Source organism: Carcharodon carcharias, chromosome 2 (assembly GCF_017639515.1).
Source record: "Carcharodon carcharias isolate sCarCar2 chromosome 2, sCarCar2.pri, whole genome shotgun sequence".
In the NCBI taxonomy this organism is placed as follows: Eukaryota; Metazoa; Chordata; class Chondrichthyes; order Lamniformes; family Lamnidae; genus Carcharodon; species Carcharodon carcharias.
The window spans coordinates 209,940,250-209,955,201 of NC_054468.1; positions in this window are offsets into that span (position 1 = coordinate 209,940,250).

Here is a 14,952-nt window from a genome sequence, read left to right on the forward strand (position 1 = left end):
ATATGAAGTCAATGCTGCATGGATTCTGCTGTTGTCTAAATATTGTGGTGAATGCTGCAGAGATTGTGCTGTTGCCTAAATATTGCAGTCAAGACTGAAGGGATTATGCTGCTGCTTAATTATTGCAGTCAATGATGCAGGGATTCTGCAGCTGCTAATTATTGCAGTAGATGCTACCGGGATTCTGCTGCTGTTTACTTATTACGTTCAATACTGCAGGGATTCTGTTGCTGTGTATAAATCACACTCAATGCTGCAGAGATTCTGCAGTTGTCTAATTATTGCAGTCAACACTGCACTGATTCTGCTGCTGTTTAATAATTGCAGTCAATGCTGCATGGATCTACTGCTGTTTAATTATTGCATCAATGCTGCAGGGATCCTTCTGCGGTTTAATAATTGCGGTCATTACTGCAAGAATTCTGTTGTTCTTTTTTAAATTGCAGTCAATGCTGCAGGGATTCTGCTGCTGTTTAATGATTGCAGTCAATGCTGCAGGGATTCTGCTGCTGTTTAATTATTGCAGTCAATGCTGCAGAGTTTCTGCTGTTGCCTAATTATTGCAGTCAAATCTGAAGGGATGATGCTCTGTTTAAAAATCGCAGTCAATGCTGCAGGGATTCTGCTGCTGTTTAATTATTGCAGTCAGTGCTGCAGGGATTCTGCTGCTGTTTAAAAATCGCAATCAAAGTTGCAGGGATTCTGCTGTTGTTTAATTATTGCAGTCAATGCTGCAGGAATTCTGTTGCTGTTTAATTATTGCAGTCAATGCTGCATGGATTCTGCTTCTCTCTACTTTTTGCAGTCAATGCTTCAGGGATTCTGCTGTTGTCTAAATATTGCGGTGAATGCTGCAGAGATTGTGCTGTTGCCTAAATATTGCAGTTAAGTCTGAAGGGATTCTGCTACTGTTTAATAATTGCAGTCAATGCTGCAGGGATTCTGCTGTTGTCTAATTGTTGCAGTCAATGCTGCAGGGATTCTGCTGTTGTCTAATTATGCAGTCAATGCTGCAGGGATTCTGCTGCTGTTCAATAATTGCAGTCAATGCTGCAGGGATCCTTCTGCGGTTTAATAATTGCGGTCAATACTGCAGGAATTCTGTTGTTTTTTTTAAAATCGCAGTCAATGCTGCAGGGATTCTGCTGCTGTTTAATGATTGCAGTCAATGCTGCAGGGATTCTGCTGCCGTTTAATTATTACACTCAATGCTGCAGGGACTCTGCTGCTCTACTTTTTGCAGTCAATGCTTCAGGGATTCTGTTGTTGTCTAAATATTGCGGTGAATGCTGCAGGGATTGTGCTGTTGCCAAAATGTTGCAGTCAAGTCTGAAGGGATTCTGCTGCTGTTTAATAATTGCAGTCAATGCTGCCGGGATTCTGCTGCTGTTTACGTATTACATTCAATACTGCAGGGATTCTGTTGCTGTGTATAAATCACACTCAATGCTGCAGAGATTCTGCAGTTGTCTAATTATTGCAGTCAACATTGCACTGATTCTGCTGCTGTTTAATAATTGCAGTCAATGCTGCAGGGATTCTACTGCTGTTTAATTATAGCATCAATGCTGCAGGGATCCTTCTGCGGTTTAATAATTGCGGTCAATACTGCAAGAATTCTGTTGTATTTTTTTAAATTGCAGTCAATGCTGCAGGGATTCTGCTGCTGTTTAATGATTGCAGTCAATGCTGCAGGGATTCTGCTGCTGTTTAATTATTGCAGTCAATGCTGCAGAGTTTCGGCTGTTGCCTAATTATTGCAGTCAAATCTGAAGGGATGATGCTCTGTTTAAAAATCGCAGTCAATGCTGCAGGGATTCTGCTGCTGTTTAATTATTGCAGTCAGTGCTGCAGGGATTCTGCTGCTGTTTAAAAATCGCAATCAAAGTTGCAGGGTTTCTGCTGTTGTTTAATTATTGCAGTCAATGCTGCAGGAATTCTGTTGCTGTTTAATTATTGCAGTCAATGCTGCATGGATTCTGCTTCCCTCTACTTTTTGAAGTCAATGCTTCAGGGATTCTGCTGTTGTGTAAATATTGGGGTGAATGCTGCAGAGATTGTGCTGTTGCCTAAATATTGCAGTTAAGTCTGAAGGGATTCTGCTGGTGTTCAATAATTGCAGTCAATGCTGCAGGGATTCTGCTGCTGTCTATAAATCACAGTCAATGCTGCAGGGATTCTGCTGTTGTCTAATTGTTGCAGTCAATGCTGCAGGGATTCTGCTGTTGTCTAATTATGCAGTCAATGCTGCAGGGATTCTGCTGCTGTTCAATTATTGCAGTCAATGCTGCAGGGATTCTGCTGTTGTCTAAATATTGCGGTGAATGCTGCAGACATTGTGCTGTTGCCCAAATATTGCAGTCAAGTCTGAAGGGATTCTGCTGCTGTTTAATAATTGCAGTCAATGCTGCAGGGATTCTGCTGCTGTTTATAAATTGCAGTCAATGCTGCAGGGATTCTGCTGTTGTCTAATTGTTGTAGTCAATGCTGCAGGGATTCTGCTGTTGACTAATTATGCAGTCAATCCTCCAGGGATTCTGCTGCTGGTCAATTATGCAGTCAATGATGCAGGGATTCTGCAGCTGCTAATTATTGCAGTCAATACTGCCGGGATTCTGCTGCTGTTTACTTATTACATTCAATACTGCAGGGATTCTGTTGCGGTGTATAAATCACACTCAATCCTGCAGAGATTCTGCAGTTGTCTAATTATTGCAGACAACACTGCACTGATTCTGCTGTTGTTTAATAATTGCAGTCAATGCTGCAGGGATTCTACTGCTGTTTAATTATTGCATCAATGCAGCAGGGATCCTTCGGCGGTTTAATAATTGCAGTCAATACTGCAAGAATTCTGTTGTTTTTTTTAAATTGCAGTCAATGCTGCAGGGAATCTGCTGCTGTTTAATGATTGCAGTCAATGCTGCAGGGATTCTGCTGCTGTTTAATTATTGCAGTCAATGATGCAGGGATTGTACTGCTGTTTAATTATTGCAGTCAATGCTGCAGAGTTTCTGCTGTTGCCTAATTATTGCAGTCAAATCTGAAGGGATGATGCTCTGTTTAAAAATCACAGTCAATGCTGCAGGGATTCTGCTGCTGTTTAAGTATCGCAGTCAATGCTGCAGAGATCCTGCTGCTGTTTAATTATTGCAGTCAGTGCTGCAGGGATTCTGCTGCTGTTTAAAAATCGCAATCAAAGTTGCAGGGATTCTGCTGTTGTTTAATTATTGCAGTCAATGCTGCAGGAATTCTGTTGCTGTTTAATTATTGCAGTCAATGCTGCATGGATTCTGCTTCTCTCTACTTTTTGCAGTCAATGCTTCAGGGATTCTGCTGTTGTCTAAATATTGCGGTGAATGCTGCAGAGATTGTGCTGTTGCCTAAATATTGCAGTCAAGTCTGAAGGGATTCAGCTGCTGTTTAATTATTGCAGTCAATGCTGCAGGGATTCTGCTGCTGTTTATAAATTGCAGTCAATGCTGCAGGGAAACTGCTGCTGTCTAATTGTTGCAGTCAATGCTGCAGGGATTCTGCTGTTGTCTAATTATGCAGTCAATGCTCCAGGGATTCTGCTGCTGGTCAATTATGCAGTCAATGCTGCAGGGATTCTGCCACTGCTGCTTAATATATGAAGTCAATGCTGCATGGATTCTGCTGTTGTCTAAATATTGTGGTGAATGCTGCAGAGATTGTGCTGTTGCCTAAATATTGCAGTCAAGACTGAAGGGATTATGCTGCTGCTTAATTATTGCAGTCAATGATGCAGGGATTCTGCAGCTGCTAATTATTGCAGTAGATGCTACCGGGATTCTGCTGCTGTTTACTTATTACGTTCAATACTGCAGGGATTCTGTTGCTGTGTATAAATCACACTCAATGCTGCAGAGATTCTGCAGTTGTCTAATTATTGCAGTCAACACTGCACTGATTCTGCTGCTGTTTAATAATTGCAGTCAATGCTGCATGGATCTACTGCTGTTTAATTATTGCATCAATGCTGCAGGGATCCTTCTGCGGTTTAATAATTGCGGTCATTACTGCAAGAATTCTGTTGTTCTTTTTTAAATTGCAGTCAATGCTGCAGGGATTCTGCTGCTGTTTAATGATTGCAGTCAATGCTGCAGGGATTCTGCTGCTGTTTAATTATTGCAGTCAATGCTGCAGAGTTTCTGCTGTTGCCTAATTATTGCAGTCAAATCTGAAGGGATGATGCTCTGTTTAAAAATCGCAGTCAATGCTGCAGGGATTCTGCTGCTGTTTAATTATTGCAGTCAGTGCTGCAGGGATTCTGCTGCTGTTTAAAAATCGCAATCAAAGTTGCAGGGATTCTGCTGTTGTTTAATTATTGCAGTCAATGCTGCAGGAATTCTGTTGCTGTTTAATTATTGCAGTCAATGCTGCATGGATTCTGCTTCTCTCTACTTTTTGCAGTCAATGCTTCAGGGATTCTGCTGTTGTCTAAATATTGCGGTGAATGCTGCAGAGATTGTGCTGTTGCCTAAATATTGCAGTTAAGTCTGAAGGGATTCTGCTACTGTTTAATAATTGCAGTCAATGCTGCAGGGATTCTGCTGTTGTCTAATTGTTGCAGTCAATGCTGCAGGGATTCTGCTGTTGTCTAATTATGCAGTCAATGCTGCAGGGATTCTGCTGCTGTTCAATAATTGCAGTCAATGCTGCAGGGATCCTTCTGCGGTTTAATAATTGCGGTCAATACTGCAGGAATTCTGTTGTTTTTTTAAAATCGCAGTCAATGCTGCAGGGATTCTGCTGCTGTTTAATGATTGCAGTCAATGCTGCAGGGATTCTGCTGCTGTTTAATTATTACAGTCAATGCTGCAGGGATTCTGCTGCTCTACTTTTTGCAGTCAATGCTTCAGGGATTCTGTTGTTGTCTAAATATTGCGGTGAATGCTGCAGGGATTGTGCTGTTGCCAAAATGTTGCAGTCAAGTCTGAAGGGATTCTGCTGCTGTTTAATAATTGCAGTCAATGCTGCCGGGATTCTGCTGCTGTTTACGTATTACATTCAATACTGCAGGGATTCTGTTGCTGTGTATAAATCACACTCAATGCTGCAGAGATTCTGCAGTTGTCTAATTATTGCAGTCAACATTGCACTGATTCTGCTGCTGTTTAATAATTGCAGTCAATGCTGCAGGGATTCTACTGCTGTTTAATTATAGCATCAATGCTGCAGGGATCCTTCTGCGGTTTAATAATTGCGGTCAATACTGCAAGAATTCTGTTGTATTTTTTTAAATTGCAGTCAATGCTGCAGGGATTCTGCTGCTGTTTAATGATTGCAGTCAATGCTGCAGGGATTCTGCTGCTGTTTAATTATTGCAGTCAATGCTGCAGAGTTTCGGCTGTTGCCTAATTATTGCAGTCAAATCTGAAGGGATGATGCTCTGTTTAAAAATCGCAGTCAATGCTGCAGGGATTCTGCTGCTGTTTAATTATTGCAGTCAGTGCTGCAGGGATTCTGCTGCTGTTTAATAATTGCAGGCAATGATGCAGGGATTCTGCAGCTGTTTAATTATTGCAGTCAATGCTGCCGGGATTCTGCTGTTGTCTAAATGTTGCAGTCAATGCTGAAGGGATTCTGCTGCTGGTCAATTATTGCAGTCAATGCTGCAGGGATTCTGCTGCTGCTTAATTATTGCAGGCAATGATGCAGGGATTCTGCAGCTGTTTAATTATTGCAGTCAATGCTACCGGGATTCTGCTGCTGTTTACGTATTACATTCAATACTGCAGGGTTTCTGTTGCTGTGTATAAATCACACTCAATGCTGCAGAGATTCTGCAGTTGTCTAATTATTGCAGTCAACACTGCACTGATTCTGCTGCTGTTCAATAATTGCAGTCAATGCTGCAGGGATTCTACTGCTGTTTAATTATTGCATCAATGCTGCAGGGATCCTTCTGCGGTTTAATAATTGCGGTCAATACTGCAAGAATTCTGTTGTTTTTTTAAAATCGCAGTCAATGCTGCAGGGATTCTGCTGTTGTTTAATCATTGTAGTCAATGCTGCAGTAATTCGGTTGCTGTTTAATTATTACAGTCAATGCTGCAGGGATTCTGCTGCTCTACTTTTTGCAGTCAGTGCTTCAGGGATTCTGCTGTTGTGTAAATATAGCGGTGAATGCTGCAGAGATTGTGCTGTTGGTCAATTATGCAGTCAATGCTGCAGGGATTCTGCCGCTGCTGCTTAATATATGCAGTCAATGCTGCATGGATTCTGCTGTTGTCTAATTGTTGCAGTCAATGCTGCAGGGATTCTGCTGTTGTCTAATTATGCAGTCAATGCTGCAGGGATTCTGCTGCTGTCCAATTATTGCAGTCAATGCTGCAGGGATTCTGCTGTTGTCTAAATATTGCGGTGAATGCTGCAGACATTGTGCTGTTGCCCAAATATTGAAGTCAAGTCTGAAGGGATTCTGCTGCTGTTTAATAATTGCAGTCAATGCTGCAGGGATTCTGCTGCTGTTTATAAATCGCAGTCAATGCTGCAGGGATTCTGCTGTTGTCTAATTGTTGTAGTCAATGCTGCAGGGATTCTGCTGTTGACTAATTATGCAGTCAATCCTCCAGGGATTCTGCTGCTGGTCAATTATGCAGTCAATGATGCAGGGATTCTGCAGCTGCTAATTATTGCAGTCAATACTGCCGGGATTCTGCTGCTGTTTACTTATTACATTCAATACTGCAGGGATTCTGTTGCGGTGTATAAATCACACTCAATCCTGCAGAGATTCTGCAGTTGTCTAATTATTGCAGACAACACTGCACTGATTCTGCTGTTGTTTAATAATTGCAGTCAATGCTGCAGGGATTCTACTGCTGTTTAATTATTGCATCAATGCAGCAGGGATCCTTCGGCGGTTTAATAATTGCAGTCAATACTGCAAGAATTCTGTTGTTTTTTTTAAATTGCAGTCAATGCTGCAGGGAATCTGCTGCTGTTTAATGATTGCAGTCAATGCTGCAGGGATTCTGCTGCTGTTTAATTATTGCAGTCAATGCTGCAGAGTTTCTGCTGTTGCCTAATTATTGCAGTCAAATCTGAAGGGATGATGCTCTGTTTAAAAATCACAGTCAATGCTGCAGGGATTCTGCTGCTGTTTAAGTATCGCAGTCAATGCTGCAGAGATCCTGCTGCTGTTTAATTATTGCAGTCAGTGCTGCAGGGATTCTGCTGCTGTTTAAAAATCGCAATCAAAGTTGCAGGGATTCTGCTGTTGTTTAATTATTGCAGTCAATGCTGCAGGAATTCTGTTGCTGTTTAATTATTGCAGTCAATGCTGCATGGATTCTGCTTCTCTCTACTTTTTGCAGTCAATGCTTCAGGGATTCTGCTGTTGTCTAAATATTGCGGTGAATGCTGCAGAGATTGTGCTGTTGCCTAAATATTGCAGTCAAGTCTGAAGGGATTCAGCTGCTGTTTAATTATTGCAGTCAATGCTGCAGGGATTCTGCTGCTGTTTATAAATTGCAGTCAATGCTGCAGGGAAACTGCTGCTGTCTAATTGTTGCAGTCAATGCTGCAGGGATTCTGCTGTTGTCTAATTATGCAGTCAATGCTCCAGGGATTCTGCTGCTGGTCAATTATGCAGTCAATGCTGCAGGGATTCTGCCACTGCTGCTTAATATATGAAGTCAATGCTGCATGGATTCTGCTGTTGTCTAAATATTGCGGTGAATGCTGCAGAGATTGTGCTGTTGCCTAAATATTGCAGTCAAGACTGAAGGGATTATGCTGCTGCCTAATTATTGCAGTCAATGATGCAGGGATTCTGCAGCTGCTAATTATTGCAGTAGATGCTACCGGGATTCTGCTGCTGTTTACTTATTACGTTCAATACTGCAGGGATTCTGTTGCTGTGTATAAATCACACTCAATGCTGCAGAGATTCTGCAGTTGTCTAATTATTGCAGTCAACACTGCACTGATTCTGCTGCTGTTTAATAATTGCAGTCAATGCTGCATGGATCTACTGCTGTTTAATTATTGCATCAATGCTGCAGGGATCCTTCTGCGGTTTAATAATTGCGGTCATTACTGCAAGAATTCTGTTGTTCTTTTTTAAATTGCAGTCAATGCTGCAGGGATTCTGCTGCTGTTTAATGATTGCAGTCAATGCTGCAGGGATTCTGCTGCTGTTTAATTATTGCAGTCAATGCTGCAGAGTTTCTGCTGTTGCCTAATTATTGCAGTCAAATCTGAAGGGATGATGCTCTGTTTAAAAATCGCAGTCAATGCTGCAGGGATTCTGCTGCTGTTTAATTATTGCAGTCAGTGCTGCAGGGATTCTGCTGCTGTTTAAAAATCGCAATCAAAGTTGCAGGGATTCTGCTGTTGTTTAATTATTGCAGTCAATGCTGCAGGAATTCTGTTGCTGTTTAATTATTGCAGTCAATGCTGCATGGATTCTGCTTCTCTCTACTTTTTGCAGTCAATGCTTCAGGGATTCTGCTGTTGTCTAAATATTGCGGTGAATGCTGCAGAGATTGTGCTGTTGCCTAAATATTGCAGTTAAGTCTGAAGGGATTCTGCTACTGTTTAATAATTGCAGTCAATGCTGCAGGGATTCTGCTGCTGTTTATAATCGCAGTCAATGCTGCAGGGATTCTGCTGTTGTCTAATTGTTGCAGTCAATGCTGCAGGGATTCTGCTGTTGTCTAATTATGCAGTCAATGCTGCAGGGATTCTGCTGCTGTTCAATAATTGCAGTCAATGCTGCAGGGATCCTTCTGCGGTTTAATAATTGCGGTCAATACTGCAGGAATTCTGTTGTTTTTTTAAAATCGCAGTCAATGCTGCAGGGATTCTGCTGCTGTTTAATGATTGCAGTCAATGCTGCAGGGATTCTGCTGCTGTTTAATTATTACAGTCAATGCTGCAGGGATTCTGCTGCTCTACTTTTTGCAGTCAATGCTTCAGGGATTCTGTTGTTGTCTAAATATTGCGGTGAATGCTGCAGGGATTGTGCTGTTGCCAAAATGTTGCAGTCAAGTCTGAAGGGATTCTGCTGCTGTTTAATAATTGCAGTCAATGCTGCCGGGATTCTGCTGCTGTTTACGTATTACATTCAATACTGCAGGGATTCTGTTGCTGTGTATAAATCACACTCAATGCTGCAGAGATTCTGCAGTTGTCTAATTATTGCAGTCAACATTGCACTGATTCTGCTGCTGTTTAATAATTGCAGTCAATGCTGCAGGGATTCTACTGCTGTTTAATTATAGCATCAATGCTGCAGGGATCCTTCTGCGGTTTAATAATTGCGGTCAATACTGCAAGAATTCTGTTGTATTTTTTTAAATTGCAGTCAATGCTGCAGGGATTCTGCTGCTGTTTAATGATTGCAGTCAATGCTGCAGGGATTCTGCTGCTGTTTAAATATTGCAGTCAATGCTGCAGAGTTTCGGCTGTTGCCTAATTATTGCAGTCAAATCTGAAGGGATGATGCTCTGTTTAAAAATCGCAGTCAATGCTGCAGGGATTCTGCTGCTGTTTAATTATTGCAGTCAGTGCTGCAGGGATTCTGCTGCTGTTTAATTATTGCAGTCAGTGCTGCAGGGATTCTGCTGCTGTTTAATAATTGCAGTCAATGCTGCCGGGATTCTGCTGTTGTCTAAATGTTGCAGTCAATGCTGAAGGGATTCTGCTGCTGGTCAATTATTGCAGTCAATGCTGCAGGGATTCTGCTGCTGCTTAATTATTGCAGGCAATGATGCAGGGATTCTGCAGCTGTTTAATTATTGCAGTCAATGCTACCGGGATTCTGCTGCTGTTTACGTATTACATTCAATACTGCAGGGTTTCTGTTGCTGTGTATAAATCACACTCAATGCTGCAGAGATTCTGCAGTTGTCTAATTATTGCAGTCAACACTGCACTGATTCTGCTGCTGTTCAATAATTGCAGTCAATGCTGCAGGGATTCTACTGCTGTTTAATTATTGCATCAATGCTGCAGGGATCCTTCTGCGGTTTAATAATTGCGGTCAATACTGCAAGAATTCTGTTGTTTTTTTAAAATCGCAGTCAATGCTGCAGGGATTCTGCTGTTGTTTAATCATTGTAGTCAATGCTGCAGTAATTCGGTTGCTGTTTAATTATTACAGTCAATGCTGCAGGGATTCTGCTGCTCTACTTTTTGCAGTCAGTGCTTCAGGGATTCTGCTGTTGTGTAAATATAGCGGTGAATGCTGCAGAGATTGTGCTGTTGGTCAATTATGCAGTCAATGCTGCAGGGATTCTGCCGCTGCTGCTTAATATATGCAGTCAATGCTGCATGGATTCTGCTGTTGTCTAATTGTTGCAGTCAATGCTGCAGGGATTCTGCTGTTGTCTAATTATGCAGTCAATGCTGCAGGGATTCTGCTGCTGTTCAATTATTGCAGTCAATGCTGCAGGGATTCTGCTGTTGTCTAAATATTGCGGTGAATGCTGCAGACATTGTGCTGTTGCCCAAATATTGAAGTCAAGTCTGAAGGGATTCTGCTGCTGTTTAATAATTGCAGTCAATGCTGCAGGGATTCTGCTGCTGTTTATAAATCGCAGTCAATGCTGCAGGGATTCTGCTGTTGTCTAATTGTTGTAGTCAATGCTGCAGGGATTCTGCTGTTGACTAATTATGCAGTCAATCCTCCAGGGATTCTGCTGCTGGTCAATTATGCAGTCAATGATGCAGGGATTCTGCAGCTGCTAATTATTGCAGTCAATACTGCCGGGATTCTGCTGCTGTTTACTTATTACATTCAATACTGCAGGGATTCTGTTGCGGTGTATAAATCACACTCAATCCTGCAGAGATTCTGCAGTTGTCTAATTATTGCAGACAACACTGCACTGATTCTGCTGTTGTTTAATAATTGCAGTCAATGCTGCAGGGATTCTACTGCTGTTTAATTATTGCATCAATGCAGCAGGGATCCTTCGGCGGTTTAATAATTGCAGTCAATACTGCAAGAATTCTGTTGTTTTTTTTAAATTGCAGTCAATGCTGCAGGGAATCTGCTGCTGTTTAATGATTGCAGTCAATGCTGCAGGGATTCTGCTGCTGTTTAATTATTGCAGTCAATGCTGCAGAGTTTCTGCTGTTGCCTAATTATTGCAGTCAAATCTGAAGGGATGATGCTCTGTTTAAAAATCACAGTCAATGCTGCAGGGATTCTGCTGCTGTTTAAGTATCGCAGTCAATGCTGCAGAGATCCTGCTGCTGTTTAATTATTGCAGTCAGTGCTGCAGGGATTCTGCTGCTGTTTAAAAATCGCAATCAAAGTTGCAGGGATTCTGCTGTTGTTTAATTATTGCAGTCAATGCTGCAGGAATTCTGTTGCTGTTTAATTATTGCAGTCAATGCTGCATGGATTCTGCTTCTCTCTACTTTTTGCAGTCAATGCTTCAGGGATTCTGCTGTTGTCTAAATATTGCGGTGAATGCTGCAGAGATTGTGCTGTTGCCTAAATATTGCAGTCAAGTCTGAAGGGATTCAGCTGCTGTTTAATTATTGCAGTCAATGCTGCAGGGATTCTGCTGCTGTTTATAAATTGCAGTCAATGCTGCAGGGAAACTGCTGCTGTCTAATTGTTGCAGTCAATGCTGCAGGGATTCTGCTGTTGTCTAATTATGCAGTCAATGCTCCAGGGATTCTGCTGCTGGTCAATTATGCAGTCAATGCTGCAGGGATTCTGCCACTGCTGCTTAATATATGAAATCAATGCTGCATGGATTCTGCTGTTGTCTAAATATTGCGGTGAATGCTGCAGAGATTGTGCTGTTGCCTAAATATTGCAGTCAAGACTGAAGGGATTATGCTGCTGCTTAATTATTGCAGTCAATGATGCAGGGATTCTGCAGCTGCTAATTATTGCAGTAGATGCTACCGGGATTCTGCTGCTGTTTACTTATTACGTTCAATACTGCAGGGATTCTGTTGCTGTGTATAAATCACACTCAATGCTGCAGAGATTCTGCAGTTGTCTAATTATTGCAGTCAACACTGCACTGATTCTGCTGCTGTTTAATAATTGCAGTCAATGCTGCATGGATCTACTGCTGTTTAATTATTGCATCAATGCTGCAGGGATCCTTCTGCGGTTTAATAATTGCGGTCATTACTGCAAGAATTCTGTTGTTCTTTTTTAAATTGCAGTCAATGCTGCAGGGATTCTGCTGTTGTCTAATTATGCAGTCAATGCTGCAGGGATTCTGCTACTGGTCAATTATTGCAGTCAATGCTGCAGGGATTCTGCTGCTGCTGCTTAATTATTGCAGTCAAAGCTGCATGGATTCTGCTGTTCTCTAATCTTTGCAGTGAATGCTTCAGGGATTCTGCTGTTGTCTAAATATTGCGGTGAACGCTGCAGCGATTGTGCTGTTGCCTAAATATTGCAGTCAAGTCTGAAGGGATTCTGCTGCTGTTTAATAATTGCAGTCAATGCTGCAGGGATTCTGCTGCTGTTTATAAATCGCAGTCAATGCTGCAGGGATTCTGCTGTTGTCTAATTGTTGCAGTCAATGCTGAAGGGATTCTGCTGCTGGTCAATTATTGCAGTCAATGCTGCAGGGATTCTGCTGCTGCTTAATTATTGCAGTCAATGATGCAGGGATTCTGCAGCTGTTTAATTATTGCAGTCAATGCTGCTGGGATTCTGCAGCTGCTTAATTATTGCAGTCAATGATGCAGGGATTCTGCAGCTGTTTAATTATTGCAGTCAATGCTGCTGGGATTCTGCTACTGTTTACTTATTACATTCAATACTGCAGGGTTTCTGTTGCTGTGTATAAATCACACTCAATGCTGCAGAGATTCTGCAGTTGTCTAATTATTGCAGTCAACACTGCACTGATTCTGCTGCTGTTCAATAATTGCAGTCAATGCTGCAGTGATTCTACTGCTGTTTAATTATTGCATCAATGCTGCAGGGATCCTTCTGCGGTTTAATAATTGCGGTCAATACTGCAAGAGTTCTGTTGTTTTTTTAAAATCGCAGTCAATGCTGCAGGGATTCTGCTGCTGTTTAATGATTGCAGTCAATGCAACAGGGATTCTGCTGCTGTTTAATTATTACAGTCAATGCTGCAGAGTTTCTGCTGTTGCCTAATTATTGCAGTCAAATCTGAAGGGATGATGCTCTGTTTAAAAATCGCAGTCAATGCTGCAGAGGGATTCTGCTGTTGTTTAATTATTGCAGTCAATGCTGCAGGAATTCTGTTGCTGTTTAATTATTACAGTCAATGCTGAAGGGATTCTGCTGCTCTACTTTTTGCTCTACTGTTGTGTAAATATTGCGGTGAATGCTGCAGAGATTGTGCTGTTGCCTAAATATCGCAGTCAAGTCTGAAGGGATCCTGCTGCTGTTTAATAATTGCAGTAAATGCTTCAGGGATTCTGCTGCTGTTTATAAATTGCAGTCAATGCTGCAGGGATTCTGCTGTTGTCTAATTGTTGCAGTCAATGCTGCAGGGATTCTGCTGTTGTCTAATTATGCAGTCAATGCTGCAGGGATTCTGCCGCTGGTCAATTATTGCAGTCAATGCTTCAGGGATTCTGCTGTTGTCTAAATATTGCGGTGAATGCTGCAGACATTGTGCTGTTGGCCAAATATTGCAGTCAAGTCTTAAGGGATTCTGCTGCTGTTTAATAATTGCAGTCAATGCTGCAGGGATTCTGCTGGTGTCTAATTATGCAGTCAATGCTGCAGGGATTCTGCTGCTGGTCAATTATTGCAGTCAATGCTTCAGGGATTCTGCTGTTGTCTAAATATTGCGGTGAATGCTGCAGAGATTGTGCTGTTGCCCAAATATTGCAGTCAAGTCTTAAGGGATTCTGCTGCTGTTTAATAATTGCAGTCAATGCAGCAGGGATTCTGCTGCTGTTTATAAATTGCAGTCAATGCTGCAGGGATTCTGCTGTTGTCTAATTGTTGCAGTCAATGCTGAAGGGATTCTGCTGCTGGTCAATTATGCAGTCAATGCTGCAGGGATTCTGCTGTTGTCTAATTGTTGCAGTCAATGCTGAAGGGATTCTGCTACTGGTCAATTATTGCAGTCAATGCTGCAGGGATTCTGCTGCTGCTGCTTAATTATTGCAGTCAAAGCTGCATGGATTCTGCTGTTCTCTACTCTTTGCAGTGAATGCTTCAGGGATTCTGCTGTTGTCTAAATATTGCGGTGAATGCTGCAGAGATTGTGCTGTTGCCTAAATATTGCAGTCAAGTCTGAAGGGATTCTGCTGCTGTTTAATAATTGCAGTCAATGCTGCAGGGATTCTGCTGCTGTTTATAAATCGCAGTCAATGCTGCAGGGATTCTGCTGTTGTCTAATTGTTGCAGTCAATGCTGAAGGAATTCTGCTGCTGGTCAATTATTGCAGTCAATGCTGCAGGGATTCTGCTGCTGCTTAATTATTGCAGTCAATGATGCAGGGATTCTGCAGCTGTTTAATTATTGCAGTCAATGCTGCTGGGATTCTGCTGCTGCTTAATTATTGCAGTCAATGATGCAGGGATTCTGCAGCTGTTTAATTATTGCAGTCAATGCTGCTGGGATTCTGCTACTGTTTACTTATTACATTCAATACTGCAGGGTTTCTGTTGCTGTGTATAAATCACACTCAATGCTGCAGAGATTCTGCAGTTGTCTAATTATTGCAGTCAACACTGCACTGATTCTGCTGCTGTTCAATAATTGCAGTCAATGCTGCAGTGATTCTACTGCTGTTTAATTATTGCATCAATGCTGCAGGGATCCTTCTGCGGTTTAATAATTGCGGTCAATACTGCAAGAATTCTGTTGTTTTTTTTTAAAATCGCAGTCAATGCTGCAGGGATTCTGCTGCTGTTTAATGATTGCAGTCAATGCAACAGGGATTCTGCTGCTGTTTAATTATTACAGTCAATGCTGCATAGTTTCTGCTGTTGCCTAATTATTGCAGT